The 22,622-nt window shown below is 42.2% G+C and overlaps 1 protein-coding gene across 10 annotated transcripts in view; it reads left to right on the plus strand.

The window, feature by feature from the left end:
* The window catches only part of RBFOX1 (RNA binding fox-1 homolog 1), a 1,483,287-nt gene that overhangs the window by 606,539 nt on the left and 854,126 nt on the right, over positions 1 to 22,622 (plus strand). The window lies entirely within an intron of this gene.

The following is a 22,622-nucleotide window of genomic DNA, read 5'->3' on the forward strand; positions in this document are numbered from 1 at the left end:
CTTCCACTGCAGGGGGCACGGGTTTGGTCCCTGGTTGGGGAACTAAGATCCCACATGCCACACAGTGCGGCCAAAAAAACCAAAAGTAACTCTCCCTCACTGCTCATGCGGTTGAGCCCCAAAGGCTCACAATAATCTTCATGATCTGGCCCCTGCTAACCTCCCTATCTCTATATCTCACCAAACTCCTTTAAACTAAACTCCAGACCAGGGTTGCTCACCCTTGGCAGTATCTGTATTTTGTGTTGGGTCATTTTCTATGGTGTCCTGTGCATCATCGGAGGTCGAGCAGCGTTGCTGGCCTCCACCCACTAGTTGCATCACTCCCCAGTTGTGACAACCCCAGATCTCCCCAGACATTGCCGAATGTTCCTTAGAGAGCAAACTCCTGCCCTTGCTGAGAACAACAGCTCCCCCCCCAAAAAAATAGAAATGTCAGTTTCCTAAAAATACAGTGTTCTCCCTTGTTTCCACACCACTGTACAACCTTTCTTCCTTTCTCTTTTCTGATCCAACTCCTTACTTCTGGCTGGTAACTCCTGCCCACCTTTCATAGCTCAGCTCTAACAACACCTTCTATGGGAAGCTTTCCTGACTTCTCCCCAGGTAGCAGGGATATGGCAAGGTCCTCGTGGCCCTATGGGGGAGATCAATCTTAGAGTGGTGCGGAGACAGGTTTGATCAGACTTAGAGACACATTGCATGTGGGAAATATGGATAGGAAGGGGCCACCTTCCTGGTGGTTCAGTTGAGTCCCCCATACACAGACCTGAAAGAAGGATTCATGTAAAAACAATTTATTGGGGAGGAAATCCTTACAGTGGTGGTGGTGGGATGGTAAAGTGATACAGAGGAGAGAAGGTGATGGACAGAGTTTGTTTTATCAAGCCACTGACCATTTTGTGTAACTGGAGTTTAATCCCACTGTAGGAATGCATGCAACCATGTAGATATACACCATAGGGTTATCCCACCTAAGAGCAGGGGAACTGGGGTATTTATACCCCAACTCTCATTAGTCATTGGTTGAGGGACTATGCTTCTCCAGCATTCCAGGTGGGCAAAGCAGTTTCATCATCTAGCAAAAGAAATTCAGGCATTGAACATGAGCACATTGAATATCAGGCCAGCAAGCCCTGACATTGTAAAAGTGAGGCAATCCGTGTAGGGCATGTCCCCCCATGTCTGCCCCACATGGTGACTCCAAGGTTTGGAGTGTACAAAACTGTGAGATGAGCAGTGCCATTTTCGAAACAGAGGAACTCATCAGGAGAGCTGGCTTGTTTCTTAGAATAACAAATGCTACATCCTTGAGAGGTTGCCCTTGAGGTTCTGGTGGCAGTTGGACTAGGGTCTTAGAAGGCAGCTGAGAATGAGGAAGCTAAGAGTGAAAACTGATTGCGGCTGAAGAATCTAGGTGTGGAGGCATCTTTGTGGAGATGGTAGTTAAGCCTTAAAGATGGAAGAGGCGGTCATAGAGGTAGAAAGTATGTGGGGGGGATAACTGGAGAAGATTCTGTAATTGGGATTAGCCTTGCTACTTCCCCTGAAGTCTGTGTGCAGCAGTGGGGAGTGGGGATGCAGGGACTAAGCCACAGCATTTCCAAATAAAGACGTTTCACAAACACTCCTTAGGATGAATTTAAGGGGCTAAACCTTATCACTCACACACACAGAACAGGGAACCTTTCCCTGAGGCAATGCAGGAGAAAGTTTTACACTTTTAAAAACCCTGTTCTGTTGCATTATCTTCAAAAGTTCTTTAGAGTGTGGGACCCAGATGAGGAGGGACAGATGGGGTTAGTGATTTTGAATGCTACAGCTTCATCTTGGTGCATTATAAATATGTGATGCTATTTAATGTAGCAAGCCATCAGGTTAATAAACAAAAGATTGCCAAGTTTGTAATTGGCAAGGAAGGAGGTTATAATCTGTAAGGAGCTTTGTGTCCCAACCAATTTATTCTCTAACAGAACTTCATTGCCTCCGTTGCAGTGAACTCCCAAGGAGTCAAGCGCTAAAAACCCAGATTGGCTGAGCTTGGTTTCTCTAGCGATTTCTCCTTTTTTTGGCTTCTTCTCCCACCCAGATAAGACACTTGGAAAACCCGTTTCTTTAAAATGCCACTGTTCACCTGGCCTAGTAATGCTTGGCTTGTTCTTTGTGGGTGGCTTTTATCCTGAGAACTGGAAAGAAGTGAATTGCATGGCAGAATTCATTTTAAATCCTTGTAGGCTACGCAGAATTGGGAAATAAAATGATGTATTTCATGAGAACATTAACTAGTACTGTCCCGGTAGAATCTTAGCAGAGTATGAAGGTGCCTTGGGATTAAGGTTCAGCCTTAATCCCTGTCCTCGTAAACCTGTCTCCTTGGTCCAGGGGTTAATGCAGGGCTACCATGCATAGTTGTCCAGAGTTCCAGTGCCCGACTCTAGGGGGCGCTATTTATCTCACAATCTAGGGGAATGGAGCTATTACACTTGTGTGAGCTCGCCGTGCTCAACTGCACATGGTGGTCCTGGTGAAAAGATGAACTCTTTGGGGAATTAGATTGGCCTGAGGCAAACCCCACAAAAAGAGTGACCATGGACGGGTTTCTTCATTTCTAAAATGGGGATTATAATACTCTTCCTCATAGCATTGTTGTTAGAAATGATGCAAGAAATTGCCTTTGCACATACTTTCCCTTTGCCTAGACTACCCAACTGGGCAAGGCCCTCTTCACCTTTCCAGATCCACCTCAGATACCATCTTCTTGGTATTTCTGGTAGCCAACCCCCCACCCCAGTTCCCTCTTCTTTACTACATGTAAATATACGTATGCAACTGGGAGATTAGAAGTGCCATTAAAGGGTAGGGGTTGTTTTGTTTTGTTTTGTTTTTGTCTCATTGTGTTTCTCATATTTTGTGGCCAACTCTACTTTCATATGCCCATTTCTGCAGCTAAAATCTGATTGTTTAGTTGTTTGCTTGCTTGCTTGCCTGCCCAGAACTTACTCTTCCATCCTCTGTGAATGGAACCATCTTGGAATGGTTTGAGCAGCTGCACTTTCCCTTCTTAGAGTCCCTGTCATTCAGACAGGACTGACACCTCCCTCTATACTCATGGGTATCTGCCATGACTCGGGCTTGTCCAATCAGCATTTTCCATTTCTCCAGGCCCGGTGATTGGTTCACCAATGGGCACGTGACCAGCTCTATCCAATGAGATTTGTTCCTGGAAAGAAACTCTTTTTCCTGGGGTTATGAAATGAATAGGACTCTGGCTTCGGATATCTAATGACCACGTTGTAGTACATGGGTGCCATAGACTGAAGGTTTGCACCCCTGCAAAATTTATATGTTGGAAACCTAACCCCAAGTGATGATATTTGGAGATGGGGCCTTTGGGAGGCAATTAGTTCATGTGGATAGAACACTCATGAATGGGATTAGTTCCCTTATCAGAAGAGACAGGAGTGTTTTTGGGTTTTTTTCTCTCTCTCTCTGCTCTCTACCATGTGAGGATACAAGGAGAAGGTGGCCGTATGCAAACTAGGACGTGGGCTCCCACCTGACATCAGCTCTGCTGGTGCCTTAATGTTGGACTTCCTAGCCTTCAGAACTGTGAGAAATAAATGTTTGTTCCTTAAGTCTGTAGTATTCTGTTATAGCAGCCTGAATGGACTATGACAATAGGGAAAGCCAGTCTGAACACAAAACAAAATGTTAAAAAGGGGGCTTCCCTGGTGGCACAGTGGTTGAGAGTCCGCCTGCCGATGCAGGGGACACAGGTTCGTGCCCCGGTCCGGGAAGATCCCACATGCCGCGGAGTGGCTGGGCCCGTGAGCCATGGCCGCTGAGCCTGCGCGTCCGGAGCCTGTGCTCCACAGCAGGAGAAGCCACAACAGTAAGAGGCCCGCCTACCGCAAAAAAAAAAAAAAAAAAAAAAAAAAAGTTAAAAAGATATTCATTTCTGAGGTCATTTGAATGTTGGCACCTGTATCGACATGAGCCTGAAGCCTTGAACTTTTCAGTTTTGTGACAAATCAACCCCCCCCACCTTGCTGTGTGTGTATAAGGTAGCACTAGACTGTGTACCCTCCAATGGAGTCTAATCTACTAGAACATGAAGATTTTCTGAGCAGGATGGTGAATCTGCTTGACACCTTTTGGCACTCATCATGTCAAGTTCAAAACTGCCAAACTCAGAAGTTCAGAGGCAGAGATTTCACAAACAAAAATCGTGCATAGTCACCAGATGAATTAAGATAGCCTGAGACGTGTAAGTCATCTTTCACCCAGAAATCTAGTGATTTTTATAGGTCACATCCCAGACAACTCTCTCTGTCAGCTTGGCAAGTGTCTTCGGAACTGACAAGTGATGAACCAGTTGAAAGCCCCAGTCATGTGGTTTGATCACTGATGCTGCTGCTGGACCAGGGATGTGCCATTAGCATGTGCTGTGGGGGATGTGAGTCTGCACATGGACCCAAAGGAAAGACTGGGTTCTTTAGACATTCCCTTGATTGACCCAGAGGGAGAATGGCTTCTGCCCAGGGGGTCCTGGAGTTGAAGGCATGAAGGTGTATGTCTTTGTCTTCGTTCAGCACCGGTGACCAGTTCTTACCCAGCTGGTGGGTATTTTCTGCAGAAAACCTGACCACTGAGTTCCTTGCCAAGCTATCTCAAACCTTCACCTTCATCGTCTTATCGAAAGAATGTCACCGTACAGAATTGTAACAGCAGCTAATATTTATTTATTGGTCCTTTCCATGTAGCAGGTATGCTGGAACTATTCCAAGTCCTGGGGATGAAGGGGTGAATGATACCGACCTATCCTTGTTCTTATAAAGCGTATGTTTTAGTGGGAGAGATTGATGGTAAAGAAGTAAGCCGATATGTGAACATGATAGTTACAGGTTTTGATAAGCGATGTAAAGGAATCCGTACAGTGACGCAATAGAGTAATTGATGGTGGTGATAGTTGGTGGTGGTAGGAGAGGCCCGTCTTCAGAACAGTTAGTTCCAAAGTGAAGCCATTTCGGAGGACGTAGCCCTTGAATGGAGACCTACAGGTGACGGAGGAGCCAACCAAGGATAATTCAAGAAAGGATGAGCCAGGTGGGGAGAACAGCAAAGGCGAAGGCCCTGGGGCTGGAAAGGGGTTGGCATGGCGGAGAAGCAGAAGTGAGCTCAGTACTTCTGAAATATAGTGGGTGAGAAGGAGAGATGTGTGGGATGGAGCTAGAGACAGGAGGGGGTCAGCTCATGCTGGGACCCATACAAGTGGTAGGAAACTTGAGATTCATTCATGAGTGCATTACCCTATTTGCTGATGAAGCAGGTGCTCCCAAAGGAAGGAGGATATCGCTGGGTGGCACAACTGTGGTTCCCTAGTTCTTTCTGCCGGATCCATCTACTTCACCCTGACGGGCTGCCACCATGACGTGAACTGGTTTCTAAGCTACAGATGGACCCCATAGAAGATGGGGCAATGCCTGTTTAACATAAGTATCATGAGGGTTACAAGGAGATCATGACTGTAGGTCTCTTAGCTCAGCAAAGGCAGAGTCAGTGCATGATAAATAACGGGATGCGTCCTCTGCGGGACGCCCAGTCTCCACTTTGCATAACTTTTTACAAAATTTAATTGTGGTAAAATACACATACCATATTTACCATCTCAACCATTTTAAAGTGTACAGTTCAGGAGTATTAAGTATATTCACATTATTGTGTAACCAATTTTCAGAACTTTTTCATCTTGCAAAACTGAAAATTGATACTCATTATAAATAAGTCCCCGTATCCTCTCCGCCAGGCCCCGGCAACCACCATTCTACCATCTGTCTCCACGAGTTAGATGACTTTAGGGACCTTGTATAAGTGGAATCATACAGTGTTTGCTTTTTGTGACTGGCTTGTCTCACTTAGTGTAATATCCTCGAGGTTCATCATGTTGTAGCATGGGTCATATTTCCTTCCTTTTTTAAGGCTGAATAATATTACATGGCACGTATATACCACATTTTGCTTATTCATTCATCCCTCAATGGACACTTGAGCTGCATCCACTTTTTACCTACTGCGAATAAAGCAGCTTTGAGCATGGGTGTACAAATACCTCCTTGAGACCTTGCTTTCAGTTTTTGTGGGATTATTCCCGAAAGTGGAACTGCTGGATCATATTCTAACTCTAATTTTTTGAGGAACCGACATATTGCTTTCCACAGTGGCTGAACCATTTTACATACCTGCTGAGAGCGCACAAAGGTTCTAATTTCTCCACATCCTCGCCAACACTTGTTATTTTCTTTTCCTTTTTTTTTTTTTGTTTGTTTGTTTATCATAGCTTTCAAAATGGTAGTGAAGTGTTCAGGGCATGTGATCTTGGCTATCTCCTCAGGAAGTGTGCCATTTGTAGAATAACTGGCAACATTTCATTTTCTCAGTTCTGTCCACAGCTTCCTGGTGAAAGTGGTGTAAGCCATTGATGGAATCCTTACCTTGAAAGTAAACGAATGGCATTTTGCCCAGAAGTATAGTCTCCTGTATTCAGTACCATGTTCGTCTGGGGTTTATGAGAATCCACAGATTTCTTTATAATAATCAAGGGGGGGGGCTTGAGTTTCTGTGTTGTGCACTTCAAGTCTCCAAACCATACCCATTTACACATGGCTAAAATGCTGTTTCTGACTTAGAGTTGCACAGCTCATAATTAAATGATTTGTAGGAGCAGTCTGAATTAAGGGCCCCGTTCGTCAATACTGCATGAATTATGTAAGCATATCTTCATTTTTACATTATTTATCTCGGTGGCCAGATGGGTACATTGGCTGTAATATTCATCAGTAGGAAATCCAAATACAGCTTTGGCACACTGACATCTGTGCCTAGTCTGACCACCCGGGGGCTGGAGTGCATATTTGCGGTTGGGGATGAGGGAGCCCTCTGCTTCTAGGCAGTTCAGGGGTGCTGCAAGTTCTGGTTGCTGATACTTGATTACTCACTCCTAAGTAGCTCCCATCAGTGCTAAGTAGAAAAGATCTGAGATGCAAAGACTTCAGGGAAGGATAGGCAACGTTATCTGAGTGTTGATGTTGACACCAATATTTTCACAACCCATGCGTCTTGGCTCTTAATACTAGTGTAAAACAGAATAATAGCAACAGCAAATATTTAGGAAGGCAGTATAATACAGCGGATGCTAGAATACAGTGAGTCCCCTACATACGAACCTTCAAGTTTCGAACTTTCAAAGATGCGAATGTGAGTTCACATGTCCAGTCACGTAATTTAGTTCACGTGTCTGGTGTACATTGTCACGTGCGTGCATCCTCTACAAGTGGTTGTGCTTTTGCAGAGTACTGCTGTACAGTACTGTATAGAGTACAGTAGTACAGTATCTTTATTTCAAGCCCAGGATGTCCGGAAGCAAGCGTAAAGCAGTGGTGATGTAGCTGGTACTACTGTACTTTTCAAGGTACTGTACTGTAAGGTTAAAAATGTTTTCTTTATTTTTTTGTGTTTGTTTGTTTTTTATGTATTAGTTGTGTGAAAAGTATTATAAACCTATTACAGTATGGTACTATATAGCCGACTGTGTTAGTTGGATACCTAGGCTAATTTTGCTGGACTTATGAACAAATTGGACTTATGAATGTGCTCTCAGAATGAACTCGTTCGTATGTGGGGCACTTACTGTACAAGTGTTTATGTCCCCCCAAAATTTGTATATTGAAACCTAATCACCAATCTGATTAGGAGGTGGGGCCTCTGGGAGGTGATTAGGTTATGAGGATGGAGCCCTCATGTAGGGGATTAGTGCTCTTATTAAAAAGACCCCAGAGAGCTTCCCAGCCTCTGCTGCCAGGTACGGTACAAGATGATTGTCCGCAAATCCTCACCAGGCGCTGGATCTGCTGGTGCCTTGATCTTGGATTTCCAAGCTTCCAGAACTATGACGAATACATGTTTTTATGGTATTAGTGGTATTTGTAAACCATCCAGTTTATGGTATTTTTGTTATAGCAGCCCAAAGAGACTAAGACAGTGGATAAAATTGTGGACATTGGGGCTTAAATCCTGGCTCCCCCACTAAGTACTGTGTGGCTTTGGACAAGCAGTTTCCTCATGTTCCTCACCTGGACAATGACATAATACAGGTACCTACTGTACAGAGTGGTTTGAGGATTTCTTGAAAACATGCGGGTCATAAAATGGAGCATCATACAACTGTGGATAAAAAAAGATAACAATTTAGAGGTACCACTGCAGAGTGATCTCAAAGGTCTGCTATTAATGAAAATACAAAGGGCAAAATGTTATATAGAGTAGGTTCCTATTTGAGTAGAAAAAAATACAATTATAGATTGAATTTGTTTGCATATACATAGCATTTCTGGAAGGTTCTACACAGAAAACTATCTGGTTTCCTCAGAAGTAGACGGCAGTAAGGGGATATCTTCTTTCCTATTTTATATGGTGGGCTTTTTGTTTGATTTTATTACGTGACTATATTAATATTTTTAAAGGCAAGCTTTCATTTTTGAAACAAAGAATGATGTAGAGTAATATACGTCTGTCCCAAGTGAAGATATTTTTTTACAATGGAATAGAAACATTTTTCGTAGCTGGTGATGAGCTCACCTAGACCCTGGTCTTTCTATGTCTTTTCGGTCTTAACTTTAGGGACCTGGGTGTCCTGCCCTAGGCTTCAACACCACTGTTTCCCAGCCTCACTCCCTGGCTGAGCAGAGAGCACTCACCCAGGTATAAACCAAGGAGAAAAAGGGGAACTAGCAGGACCCCACACTGGCCCTCAGCTGAAGGCATGTGAGATGCCTACTTAGCAGTTTGGGAGAAGTGGGTATTTTCCTCAAAGTCAACATGATGACTCAGATGACTCTGCTGAGTCATCAGTTCTCAGACTCCACATCCAGGACATATTTCTCTTTCTTCTGTAAACGAACCAAAAATGTTGAGAAGTCTATCGTTTTAAGCTGTTTTATGGGGCAGTTTGCCTTTTTTCCAGCAGCGTTCTTCGTTTGATTTATCAGAGATGATCCTTGGTAATTCAGTTTCATATTGTTCCCTGTATCTGATGATAAACACTTGAGAGAAACCAGGAAATCTATTTTTATATTAAATAATAACACTGGCCCTTTCATTATCCTTTCAGAATTGCAAATCAACCTTGCTCTCTCCGCTAAGAGAGAGGATCTAAGATTTGTTCAGTGTTGACTCCTACATCATTATGTTATTCAGTGTTAAATATAATAGGACTTTGTTTTGCAGAGCCAGAAGGGGGCAGTACATTTCCTTTTTTACTGTTATTAAAACCGAATCCAGGTTTCATGCATAGAAAGAGCTTACCTGTTTTCTCTAGAATTCGACCAGTTTTTCCCCTGTTGAGGGAAATTTTTGAGCTTCATTGTGACTCTGGTTTTATGTAATAGTCTCAGGCTTTAATTAGAGTCCTTCCAAATTACTTCCTGTCAATGGACAAAAACAAATTTTCCACTAGCAAAAGATAACTCCCCCACCCCCACCCCCACTTTGTAAATGAGACAAAATCATGACTTGTCTTCAACCCTATCTAGGTGACGGTGGAAATGCTAACAGATAAACTGAAATCAAAGTAAGATGCTTTGGCGTGTGCAGGTCCCGGTAAAAAAGGAGAGAAGAGAATGATGCCTTTAAAGTAAACAGCCACCGTCCTTGTAATCTTCCACTGCTTCGGCAAACGCGGTGATTTCAATCATGCGTGCACGCCCAAAGACCAAGTTAGCAAGGAGTGTTTGGATTGAAACCCTCAGCGTGCAAACATGCTTTTCTTTTTCTATGACTCCTTCTTCCTTAAACTTATATCTTTGAATACCATTAGCTTATGTAATTGCTATGTTCCCTACCCGGGTACCTAATATATCTGGCTAGTTTTAAGGAACGCCAAGTGTTCTCTGTGGGATGACTTGGGGGTGGTTTGGGAATTATTATTGGCTGCGCTATAAATGTCTGGGAAGAGAAACAGAGGACACACCCAGGACACAGTTCACACCTCCTAATGGCACAGCCTGTGTGCTACCCAGACTGGGAGGCAGGGCAGACCCAGAGAAATGATTGCACACAGCGAAAACTCATCGTGCCTTTCAAATATTTGGATATATGGCTATACATAGACCCTCGCAAGTCACAACTCCATAGAAGGAAGAGCTCACACTCGTTTTTTCCTATAATTCCAACTGGGCATCTCTAAAGGATATTTTCTTAAGGATCCAAGTTCTCATTAGTCTTCATTTTCCAGTTGTTGCTTTTTTTCATTTTTCCCGTGCTTCCACCTACACCAGATGAAGCACAAAGCAAAAATTAGATTATACACAAATTGTACACTGATTTATTAGCCTGAGCTAGGACTCTAATGAGGGGAAAGGAAACAGTGTAAACAGCTCTTGGGAGATCTCTTTGAGTAGAGTTTGGCAGCTACACTGAGTTTCAGTGTGAACTGGGGCTGGGGGGATGCTAGCTCCTGCTTCCTTGAGGTGGGAATGAGGAATGCGTCCACTTACAGATGCCCCAGCCACTTATCACATAGGTTGACACGTGTAAGCACCTCCCTGAAGTACCTCCTTGATTTCACTAGAACCCATCCGACTTTTGCCTTGACAGGCAATTCAGTCTTCAGTGTTTTCCATTGTATTTTACTTTGTTTCTCTGTCCCTCCTCTGATGGCATGTGAGCAGGCTTATTCTTAGAGTATCAAATTTCATGATTTCCTTTTGAAATCGTACAGCCTATTTTGGAATCCCCGCTGTAGCCCTTATGCACTTAGAGATGGAGAGAAGAAAATTCCCTTCGGTCCCTTTAACTTCCTTATCTGTAAAATGGGGAGATTGTACTAGCTCTGCCTTCATGAGTTTGTTCTGAGACTTATATGAAATAACACAGTCGGGTTATTAGCATCGGGCCAGCCATACCCTAAACACAAGGCAATCCAACATTTTCTGTTTATCCTTTTATACTGTTGTTCCCTAACTTTTTCTTTATGCGTTTTGGCAAATTTCTTCAAGCAGTGCCACTTCTGACAGTCACATCTGAAGCGAACCTTCTACAAGACGACTCTGGTGTCATATTTTTGCCTGTAAGCAATTTTCAGCTTGGGGAAATACAAGGTTGCAGTTTACTCATCAAATAACTAAAAAACATAACTTTAGCAAATTTCTCTCTTGTGTAAACAGTTAAAACCCTTTCTCTCTCCTTAGAGAGGAGGCAAGATTCTTTGAGCCCAACTGTATTTTGAATGTTTCATAACCTTGAAAATTGTTCATCTCTATGAAGTAATCCTTTTATTACATAATATAAAGGGAAGATAAAGTTGTTAATTCTCGATGCATCTGAAGCGGTGACATGCAGCAAACAGCTCATTATCCCTCACACAAAGCATGATTGCTCAATATAGGGAAACACTGCTTTCACACGCTGCCTTATATTTGAGCTTCCCCATGCTGGCTAATGCCGGATATTGATTCTGAATAATTCAAATGGCAATAAAATTGGGTTTTCATGACAGTCAGTCAGAGGCATTTTATCTTTAATGCTCAATGGAAGAAACACAGTGTCTTCTTACCTTCTGAATTTCAAAGCCATTAAAGTAATGGTAGGTCATTAAGCTAAATTTCTCTGCATAATCGAGATAGTTAATCTAATTCAAGTTCCATTCAAAACAGTGGCATAGAAGAACTGATGAATTTTCAGTTAGTCCCGTACATGTATGTGTATCTGTGTATACATGCATGTATGTACACACACAAAGTAGTGCTGCTTTTACCAGCATTCATTTCATTTAACACAATCAACAAAGCATATGGGGATAACTTTAGATATTCGTTTAATCCTGTTTTTCAGATATTCTCATGGCCTCAGATATGAGTAGCTTCTGTGGCAATGGAAATACTAAACTAAGGAGCTTAGTTTTTTATATGGTTATTCTGATCTCTTCTTTCTCAGCTACCACTGCACAGTAGAATTGCCTGAAATACATAATATTATACATTTCAGAGAGAGAGAGAAAGGGAGAGAGTCATCGAGCCCCAGAGATTCTGACTTGATTTCTCTAAGATTGGGGTCTGAGCATCAGGGTTTTTTAAAAGCTCCCCAGTTGATTCTAATATTCAGCCTGGAGTAACAACCATGGTGAATCTAATTCACTCATTCACTCATTTATTCAAAAAATTGCTTATCAAGTGCCTACCATGTTCTACAGTCCTGCAGGTGTTCTAGTGGCTAACAAGATGAGCAGGGTAGTCTCCAGGAGTCTTCAAACGAGTCCAATAGAAAATTTAAAAATGCTGATGTAGACCGCAAAACCAAAGACAAAGTCTGTGTGCAGCTGCCCGGTCAGCCTAATACTTCTTCCTCTAGGACTGTTATCAAAACCCTAGAGTGTGATTTGCTACTGAAGGGTTTCTGGCTGTCTGCAGAGTTTACTTCATTCTGTTCTAAGTGAAGACCTGTAAACCTTAATACAGTTGGGCCCTCAATCCGTGGATTCCACATTCATGGATTCAACCAACTATGAATTGAAAATATTTGGAAAAAAATTCCAGAAAGTTCCAAAAAGTAAAATTTGAATTTGTTGCATGCCGGCACCCGTTTACATAGCATTTGCGTTGTATTTACAACTGTTTACACAGCATTTACATTGTATTAGATATTATAAGTAATGTAGAGATGAGTTAAAGGGTACAGGAGGATGTGCTTAGGTTATATGCAGATGCTACGCCATCTTCAATAATGGACTTGAGCATCCCCGGATGGTGGTATCTGTGGGGATCCCGGAACAAATCCCCAGCACAAAGCGAGGGATGACTGTTTATGATCACAGATGTGTTTGTTGGAAAGTAAGAATATATGTGAAAGCAGAATTCTGCCTATTTGCAAGTTGAATTGTAAAGTCATCTTCTGTGTTAACTTAGATCAGGTTGTTTCTACCTCTGTGAAAGAGTGATACTTCTCATGGTTAAGTGCTGTTACTTGTAGAACAAATGAGGTTTGGGAGAAAGCTGTTTAGAAGAGAGAATGGCCCCATGATGTGTCTTCCTAAAACTTGCGTGGAATGCCTCACTTTAAGAAGAAAGAATGGCTTATCAAAACCTCAGGTCTTACTTAATGTGTTGACAGGTGTTTCAACTTCTTGAGCATTTTCCTCCAGGAAACAATTTGGAGGGTTTGGGAATAACCGTGGAGATAATCTTAATGCTCTTTAGAAATGCCTGGGCTGTAGGTTGAAAGGACATTTTTTCCACCTCTGCAATCCCTGCTTGCTTAGATTTGAGTGTTTGCTTCCCTAAAAGAAGCCTAAATAGTTATAACTCTTTATCTGTCTGGAGAGGAGAAGCGGGCATAGGAACAAAGCCTGAAAAAATAGGAAGGATTTTTATGGGAAGATGTAGAATTGTTCGCCAGTGCAAACACTAAAAATGGGGGGGAGCAAAGGACAGTGAGAATTCATTTGATCTCACTTGTGTTCATTTTAGAACATGAAACATATCATATAGTAAGCAGCATGTGAGATCCATATATACAGTCCTGAAAAAGGAGCTGGATTCAGGAATGCTAGCGATGCTATTGGTGGCCAAGGAGATTGATCATTTTGTGGCAAATTTCCACTAATGAGTAAGTAAGGACTTTCACATGAAATGCCGCTCTCCTGGAGTCCCCAAACTATTTTCAGAGTCATCATTAGAGACGCTAAGACCAAATTGACTTTTAAGTGGATTACGGAATTCTAGAGGTGAAAGCCACTTTAGTCATTTATTAGTCGTTTCTCATTCCTGGCTGGGGATCAGAACCACAGGTGAACTTTGCTCAAGATGCCCAGACCCCAGCCTGTTTTCCTGAATCAGAATCTCCAAGTATAGCCTCTAGAGATTCTTATCTTTACAGGGTCCTCAGTGAGCCTTATTATGATCCAAGAACAAGTATTTAAGAACCACTGGCCAAGTTGGAACCTTTTATGCTACAGTCAGAAGTTTCCATCTTGCAGCCCAGATCAGAAGCCAGACTCTAGATTCCTATTTTAGGAATATCCTTTGTCTTTCAAAAACTGGTTCTATCCCTCCCTTGGAAAGCCTGAATTAGAGGATGATACTGTGGGAGTGCTGAGGATGGCCAATGAGTTGCTGAAAGGGGCAAGTCTACAGGGAAGAAACAAAAGTCAGATCCTAGAGGACTTAATTCAGATGCTCTAGTCTAATGTGAAATGGTAAACTAGATCAGGAAGTAGAGGCCAGCACAACTAAGAAGGATCTGGAAATATTGCCACAATGGTGGGCAGATGCTATGGTTGTGAACCGTTGACATCCAGTGCATGGCTATACTTTAGAAACAGGGAAACAATGACCCAAAATTTCCACGTTGCAGAAAGCTGCCCTCCCCACTTCTGTCTCTGGGCTTGCCATTTCCCTCTGCTCCTTCAGACTTGGAGCTGCAGGATCTCTATCCCTCTGCCTGAGGGCATTTCCCAGGATTATGGCAAGTTGCTTGGCTTATGTCCCTAGGAAACTAGAACTGTGAGGGAATTAACACCGCAGCAAGCAGCCCTGAACCAATGACTCTTGGGAGTTGGTGTATAAGTACTCCAGTTCCCTCACCCATGGGTGGGAGGATACAGATTTCCCCACATTGTGTAGCTGGCTTCTTAGTGAACCTTTATTAAAGGATGCCTTTACTTCCCTGTGCACCTTCCTTCCTCCCCTGCTGGGTTCCCTGTGCTCCCAAATAAACTATTTGCTCTCAAATCCTCAGCTCATCTCAAATCCAACATATAGGAATAATGTATGAGGCTAGCCAAGCCTACTAAAAATGAATTTGTAGTTTTTTAAAGGATTCAGGAGAATCTCAGGGAACCCAGTTGTGAGAAGTCAAATGAAACTTTAGAGGTCTATTCCTCTTTTCTCCTTCTCTCTTTCCTCTGCTTCTTCTGCATGGTCTCTGTTCTCTTCTCTCTCTATACCTGATCCTTCCTTCTCTCCGAAGGCTGGCTTCCCCTACTTACCCATAGTTCCTGCTTCTCTACAACCTCAGCTGGTTCATTCCTCGATAACAGCGGTGCCAAATCTGGTCCAGAATCCACAATGAAGTATCAGCTCCAGCATTCACCAGCTCTGAGCCCTAGGCCCTGGTTCAGATTCTCAGGCGGGAAGAGAGCCTCTGATTGACTCAGTTGCCCACCTGGGAATGAGCTGCTCTGAGGCGGGTGACCCCCCTGGCTCAGCCACTTTCACTGCCACCCTGGAAGGGGCGACTGAGGACAGTGAGTTCACCAGGCTCGTTGAGTAGCTCTTCCGGGGGATAGACATAGGATGTCAATCTAGAGCAGAGTTGGCATGACATGCAATTGCTTTTCATCCCGAATAGGTGAATTTTCCTCCATCACGTGGCAAATTATCCACAATGATTAGTGCACACTAGGTCTGCAAGGCAACAGCCCTGTATGCTAACAGAAGGAAATTGTAGGGAAGGACAAGGTGAGTGCTTAGCATTTATATAGGATGTTGAAATCTTCTGTTACCTAAAGCACATAAGCCTGATTTATGCCACAGGAGAACACACATGTTCTGTTACTGCAGCCATATGTGCTATACGCCTACATTTTTAAAGAGTAAATAATGAGTATTTTTTTTAACCTTGGGCAACCATAATTTAAACTTTTCAAAACATATTCATATCTTAAGGTCTGTTGATCCATGAGTCCTATTTCATGACAAGTGAGGAAAATACCAATTTCTGAACAAAGTAAAAGCTAATTTTACCCTTTTAAAAAGAGATCACGGGCTTCCCTGGTGGCGCAGTGGTAGAGAGTCCTCCTGCCGATGCAGGGGACATGGGTTTGTGCCCCGGTCCGGGAAGATCCCACATGCCGCGGAGTGGCTGGGCCCGTGAGCCATGGCCGCTGAGCCTGCGTATCTGGAGCCTGTGCTCCACAACAGGAGAGACCACAGCAGTGAGAGGCCCGCGTACCACAAAAAAAAAAAAAAAAAAAGTGATCACAATTTAATTGTAAATAATAAATAAAATTATTTTGAATAAAAAACTAGTTTATTAAGAGATGTAAACCTATAGGGTTCCCTTTGACATAAAAGATGCCAAAAATACATAAATATACACAACACTGAAATACAAATATCAAAATGTGAATAATGAGCAAAAGCAACCTCTTACCTCTCATATGTTATTAGAAAGTGGGGTTTTTTTGTTTTGTTTTTTAAACTATGTGCTTGTTAGCAGATGCCAGAGCCCAGGCAAACTCTATTTTTGAAATGTGGCCTTCAATGTAGTGGAAAAAGAACCATGACTTAAGCAGGTCTATAGTCCTCCCATGTGCGGGATGTGCTTACCTGATTTACGCCACCCATGTATCAGAGCAGAGACTGTACCTGTCAGCTAAATCTCCTCAACGCTACAGCCTCCCGAAAATTAAATTTAAAAAAATTTCATCGTGGGTTTTCTTAGTGCAACAGAAGAATTTGCTAAGTCAAGCTAGTCAAATATTTTTGTAATAAACCACTTCATAATTAATATGTAGCCCATATAAATGATGATTATAACCTACAGTGGTTGAAAACCTGAGCTCTTTTAGGGCAATGAAAATACTCTGTATGATACTATAATGACGGATACATGTTCTTATACATTTGTCCAAATCCATAGAATATGTAACACCAAGCACGAACCCTAATGAAAACTGTAGGCTTTGAGGGGTTATGATGTGTCAACGTAGGTGCATCAATTGTAACAAATGTACCCCTCGGGTGGGGGATGTCCATAGTGGTGGAGGTTATGTATGTGGAGGGATATGGAAAATCTCTGTACATTCCTCTCAATTTTGCTGTGAACCTAAAACTGCCCTCCAGGTAAAATCCTTAAACAAAACAACCCCTCAACAAACAAACAAACAAAGAAACCCTGAGTTCGGGAATCTGACAGAGCTGGGTTCTAATTCCATCTCGATGCCTTGCTGGTAGACAGAAGAGGAGGTCCTCACTGCAGAGCTGATGTTGTCCTGGGGTGCGCGGCCAGGGTCCCTTCCAGTCGGTGGTGCCATGTTGTCCAGGGGACTGGTGGTTAAACAGTCTGAATAGCGTCTTTGCCCAAAGGGTTACAATAAAGACAAAATCTATCCAAGAGTTTGGGGGACTCAAGGCTCAGTCCTGGCATCATTGAGATGGAGCACATGCATGTGCTTCTTCTTGCCACAGATGTCTTAAAGAACTTCCACACAGTCCGCCTGAATGTGAAGTTCCAATCATCTTACTGGCTTGCACAGCCTTCTGCCAGAATTACACAGAGTTCAACAGCTTAATTTCAACTCTTTTTTTGCTTTGGATCCCAGCCCACATCCGTAAGCCTGGCAGCTGTGTGAAGTCTGACCCCTCCGTTCAACTCTCATTGAATGTCTGTAAAGGCCCTTTGTTGAGTACTGAACATTGAAGGGTTTGTATAGATGTATTTGCTTTGTTCAAGAGGAAGAAAAGAACATCCTCTGGGCTGAGTTTTGAATTCACAAGATTGCTAATCATTGATCATAACAGCTCAAATTCACAGAACATTTGTGTTTAGGTGGCCATTTCCTTGACATGGATTATCTCATTTAATCCTGTCAATAAACCTGGGGGTGAAGGTATTAATATCCCCACATTAGAGAAGAGGACCTGGGTGCAGGAAGTTAAGTAACTCATTCAAATTGCCTCAAAGAGTAAGTGACCAACTGGGAGTTCAGTCCAAGTCAATCAGAAGATTGCATTCTTAACGGCTTTCCTAAACCACCTGGGATGACATCTCTATTACCCAGATGTTCTTGCCTCTGGGATAACACCTGGTCTGTCTCTACAGGTATCTTGTTTGCAAGGAAGACTTCTGCATGTAGCACTCGGCATCAGATCCTCCCCCCTTTCCCTTCCTTCTCTTCCTCTCACTTTCTTCCTTTACTTCTACCCAACAGGGACACATAAATTCCACTTAAAATATGCATAAAAGATTTCTTACAAAATCTGGATCCATAAAACGAAACAGGGGCAACATATAAAGAAGACTAATTTTCCAAAAGTTTTTGATGCCTCGTAAATGTTATGAAAAAGCGTCTTAAAAATAAAATCGGTGATGTATTGCTAGATGTTATCAATAATGAACATGGTCTCTACTTTTATGGGACAATATGCATATGGTTTAGTGGGAAGAGTGTGGGTTTGGGAGTTAAATAAACCTGAGTTCCGGTCCCAACTCAACCATTAACCAATGGGGTGGTCTTGGGGAGTTCCTTAAACTCTGAACTTGGTTACTCAATCCTGTCAATTAGGGAAATTGTATCTATTGTTCAGGGCTTTTTTTAGGATTAGAAAATTTTAGATAGATAACCTTTCATGCAGTGCATGGCCGAGAGTAAGCCTTCAGAAAATAGATATTACTCACCAGTATTTATTCAGAGCCGTCCGATTGGCAGGTGCTGTCTTCTATTTAACTGTGTCTTGCCCCTTTGGGGTTGCATTTGCCCCAGACACTCAAGCCCGGATATGAGAAACTCCAGTAAAGGAGAAACTATGAGAAACTCCCCTAAGTGGCATGAAAGGAAGGGGAGTGGGCCAGGGTGGTGGTCCTCTCCCACTGTGCAGAACAGAAATCTGAGGAAATGAATCCTGGAACTGGACCATTGGTTTCATAATTCAGAGGCCCTCCTCCTGTGACCACTTGGAATAAGCAGATGGTTGAACAATGAGAGGGCTTTTTTTTTTTTTTGCTATAATTTTTGGAATAATTGTGTTTTATTTCCCTAGTTGATCTGCTCAGGTAGATTAACTTGTTTATTGAAAGGGATTGGGGGAAGCATCGGCATGGTTGTTCAGATATTTTCTGACCTACCTAAGAGCTCCTATTGCTGCTTCAAATTACTTTTGCCAGAAAATGGGGGCATAAATAGGTAGAAATCACTTGTATGCTGTTAACACAGAAAAGCAGTTTAGAAGGAGAGGTTGTTATTTATATTATGTCTCTGTTTTACTCTGTCCTCTTCAGACTATGTGTGGAATGATTTATTCATACACTGGATTCTAGATGTGGATACACTGGAAAGGGGGAGGGGAGATGGGCAAGTGAGCTACTTGGAGTCTGAAGCAGTGGATTCTGAGCCTGGGTGTAGATTGAGCAGGGAGGAGTGCCATGACTGATTAGTGATGTATGTCACGGGTCAGGCATGGAGGAGGAGTAGCGTCCAAGTCCTGTACCTGCCATGTATCCCTGACCTAGAGACTTTCGGAAAGAGGTGAATCTCCTTTAAACAGTATTCAGTGAGCATCTGCCATGTGTCAGACACATAGTAGGCACTGAAGAATCAGCAGTACATAAGACAGATAGGGTCTTCCCTTCATGAAGCTTACAATAAAGGAAATAAGAGAGGCGAAGCTATTAAGGATGTTGGCAAGAATTAGAGATATTTGGCTAAGACCAGCAAATGATAAGGCAATATAATTTGAATAGATAAGGAGTTATAATATTTTTGCCTCTCCCCACATTTTTCCTGCAAAAGACCAGTTGCGATTTGCCCTGTACTTATTCATTATTGTTTCTTTTTAGAAGTCTAAAAGTTAACTGGGTTGATCCGTTGTTTAAATTACCAGGCAAAAACACTAGAAGAAATCTTGGGTGTGCATGTAAGCACGTATCACAGCACTGAAACAGAATGCAAATATTGAAAGTTGGAAGAAAAACCATGCTATTTCTCTTCCTTCCCAACTGGCTAGAAACCTTACTGTCTGGTGCCTATCAGCTTTCTAGTGGTCATTCCTACTGACCTCCTGTTTTAAACTGAACTCTGCTTCTGGGATGCATTGTCTCACCTGAGGCTTATTTGATGTGAGGGCTGAGCAAAGAAATTCAATTCAAAAGAGTGAAGAATGTTAATCAGATTCACGATGAGCTGGTTTCTTAATGTCCTGAAGCCTTATGTTGGTTTTGTGTCCAGGTACACAAATGAAGTGTGAGATGTCAATAACAATCCATTTATTCGACGGAGGGGAAGTATCCTATTTCATGGCTATTTATATTTCAGTGAGTAACTCCTTTCACTTAGGATATGGTAGACTTTTCTTAAACAAAACGCTTGCACTGTATTTTTTATGGCGGAAAATACAGTGGCGGAAGCTATGAGGCCTTCAAAATATTCATTAAGTAGGCTAATGAGTGAGCATTCCTTAGCAGAGTGCCTGGCCCAGAGCAAAGTGTTAAATAAATGTCAACTATTGCCTTTATGTATGACAATGTGTCTCTACAGTGGAAAACAGAAACGACAAAGGACATTTGCTTTCCTTTTCTTCACTAATTCTTAAAAAAAGAGGTTGGAGTTCTAGTTCTGGCCAAGAGGGAATAACAGGGACTAGATTTAATCTCCCAACTTAAATGACTATATAATGGACAAAATGCATGAAACGATGGTTTGCATCGTTTGTTATGCAAACGATGGTTTGCATAACACTGTAGTGTTTGTTTTGTAGTCCATGTATGCTGATATTAAAAAAAAATATAACCTAGACTGGGTGGCTTAAAAACAAACTGAAATTCATTTATCACAGTTGTGGAGGCTCGGGAGTCCAAGGTTAAGACTCCGGCAGATTCAGTGTCTGGTGAGAATCCACTTCATGGTTCATAGAGGGCCATCCTCTCGCTATGTCTTCACATGGTGGAAGGGGTCGGGGAGCTCTTTGGGGTCTCCTGTAAAAGAGCACGAATCTCATTCATGAGGACTCCACCCTCATGACTAATCACCTCCCAAATGCCCTACCTCCAAATACCATCACAATGGGGATTAAGTGTCAGCATATGAATTGAGGGGGAGAGGTGGGGAGACATTCAATCTATGGCACTGTACACCAGGCAGTGACAGACAGTGACCCTTAAGAGATAGGGAACAAATGAGGTGAGCCCTACTATTGCCCTAGCTTACTGACTTAAGAGAGTTTCCATGCAGAGAGAAGGAGAACCCAGGTGAAGGCTGATGGACTCCCTGCACTGAGGGATCAGAGCTGGTTGTCCAGGGGACTTCTGTGGAGCTCCAGTGGTTAGGACTCCATGCTTCCACTGCCGAGGGCATGGATTCGATCCCTGGTCAGGGAACTAAGATCCCACATGCCACACAGTGCAGCCAAAAAAACCCCCCAGAAAACAAAGAGCTGGTTGTTCAGGGACCAAGGCACCTATCATACTTAGGACAGAGTACTAGAGAGGAGAGTCAAAACCCAGGAGATAATTTATAGGCCTCCTAAAGGTGTATCTACCAAACAAAAGAGCTGTAAAATATGAATCAAAAATGGATAGAACCAAAAAAAATTGTAGAAAATTTCATACTTATAATCAGAGGCTTAGACATCCCTCTTTCAACAACTGATGGAACAACTAGATGAGATATCAGTAAGACTAGAGAAGAACACAATGCCATCAACCAACAGGACGTAACCAACATTTGTGGGAAACTCCACCCCAAAACAGCACAATCTACATTCTTTTCAGGAGCCCATGGGCCATATACCAAGATAGACCATGTCCTGAACATAAAGATAACAGGAAAATCTCCAAACACGTGGAAACTAACCAGTAAAATTCTAGGTAATCCATGGGTCCGAGATATCTCAAGATAAATTTAAAAAAATACATTGAACTTAATGAAAAGAAAAATATAACATATTAAAACTTGTGAGATACAGCTAAAGCAGTGCTGAGAGGGAAATGTATAGTATTAAGTGCTTTCAATAAAATAAGCGAAAAGTCTAAAAATGAATAAATAAGCTCCTGCTTCAAGAAAATAGAGAAAGAAGAACTAAATAAACCCCCAGCAAGCACAAATGAGACAGGAAATAATACTGGAGCAAACGTCAGGGAATTGGAAACAGAAAAACAATAAAGAAAGCTGGCTCTCTAAAAAGATTTTTAAAAACTTACAAACCTCTAGCAAGAGTGACAGGGAAAAAAGAAAGAGGACAATAATTACCAACATCAGGAATGAAATGGAATATTGCTGTAGACCCTGCAGACATTAAAATGGATAATCAAAGAATACTATGAACAACTCGACACACGTAAATTTGACAACTTAGATAAAATAGACCAATCCCTTGTAAAGTACAAACTACCACAATTCACCCAATATGAAAGAGATGATTTGAATAACCCTATAACTGCTAAGGAAATTGAATTCATAATTTTAAAACTTCCCCACAAGGTCCAGATGGTTTCACTGGAGAATTCTACCAATGTTTAAAGAACAATTAGCACCAATTCTACACAATATCTTCCAGAAAATAGAAGAGAATGGAACATATCCAAATTTATTTTATGAAGCCATTATGCCCTGACACCAAAACCAGACAAAGACAGTATAAAAAGAAAAAAAAAAAACCCTGCAGATCGATATCCCTCATGAATATGGATGTAACATACTTGACAAAAATTTGCAAACAGAAGTCAGCAGTATATAAAACAATTATACACCATGACCTAGTGGGGAATATTCCAGCGATGCAACACTGGTTCAGTATTCAAAATTCAATCAGCATAATCCACTGTATTGATAGGCTAAAGGGGGACAATCATGTGAT

The sequence above is a fragment of the Delphinus delphis genome, chromosome 15, assembly GCF_949987515.2.
Source record: "Delphinus delphis chromosome 15, mDelDel1.2, whole genome shotgun sequence".
Lineage (NCBI taxonomy): Eukaryota > Metazoa > Chordata > Mammalia > Artiodactyla > Delphinidae > Delphinus > Delphinus delphis.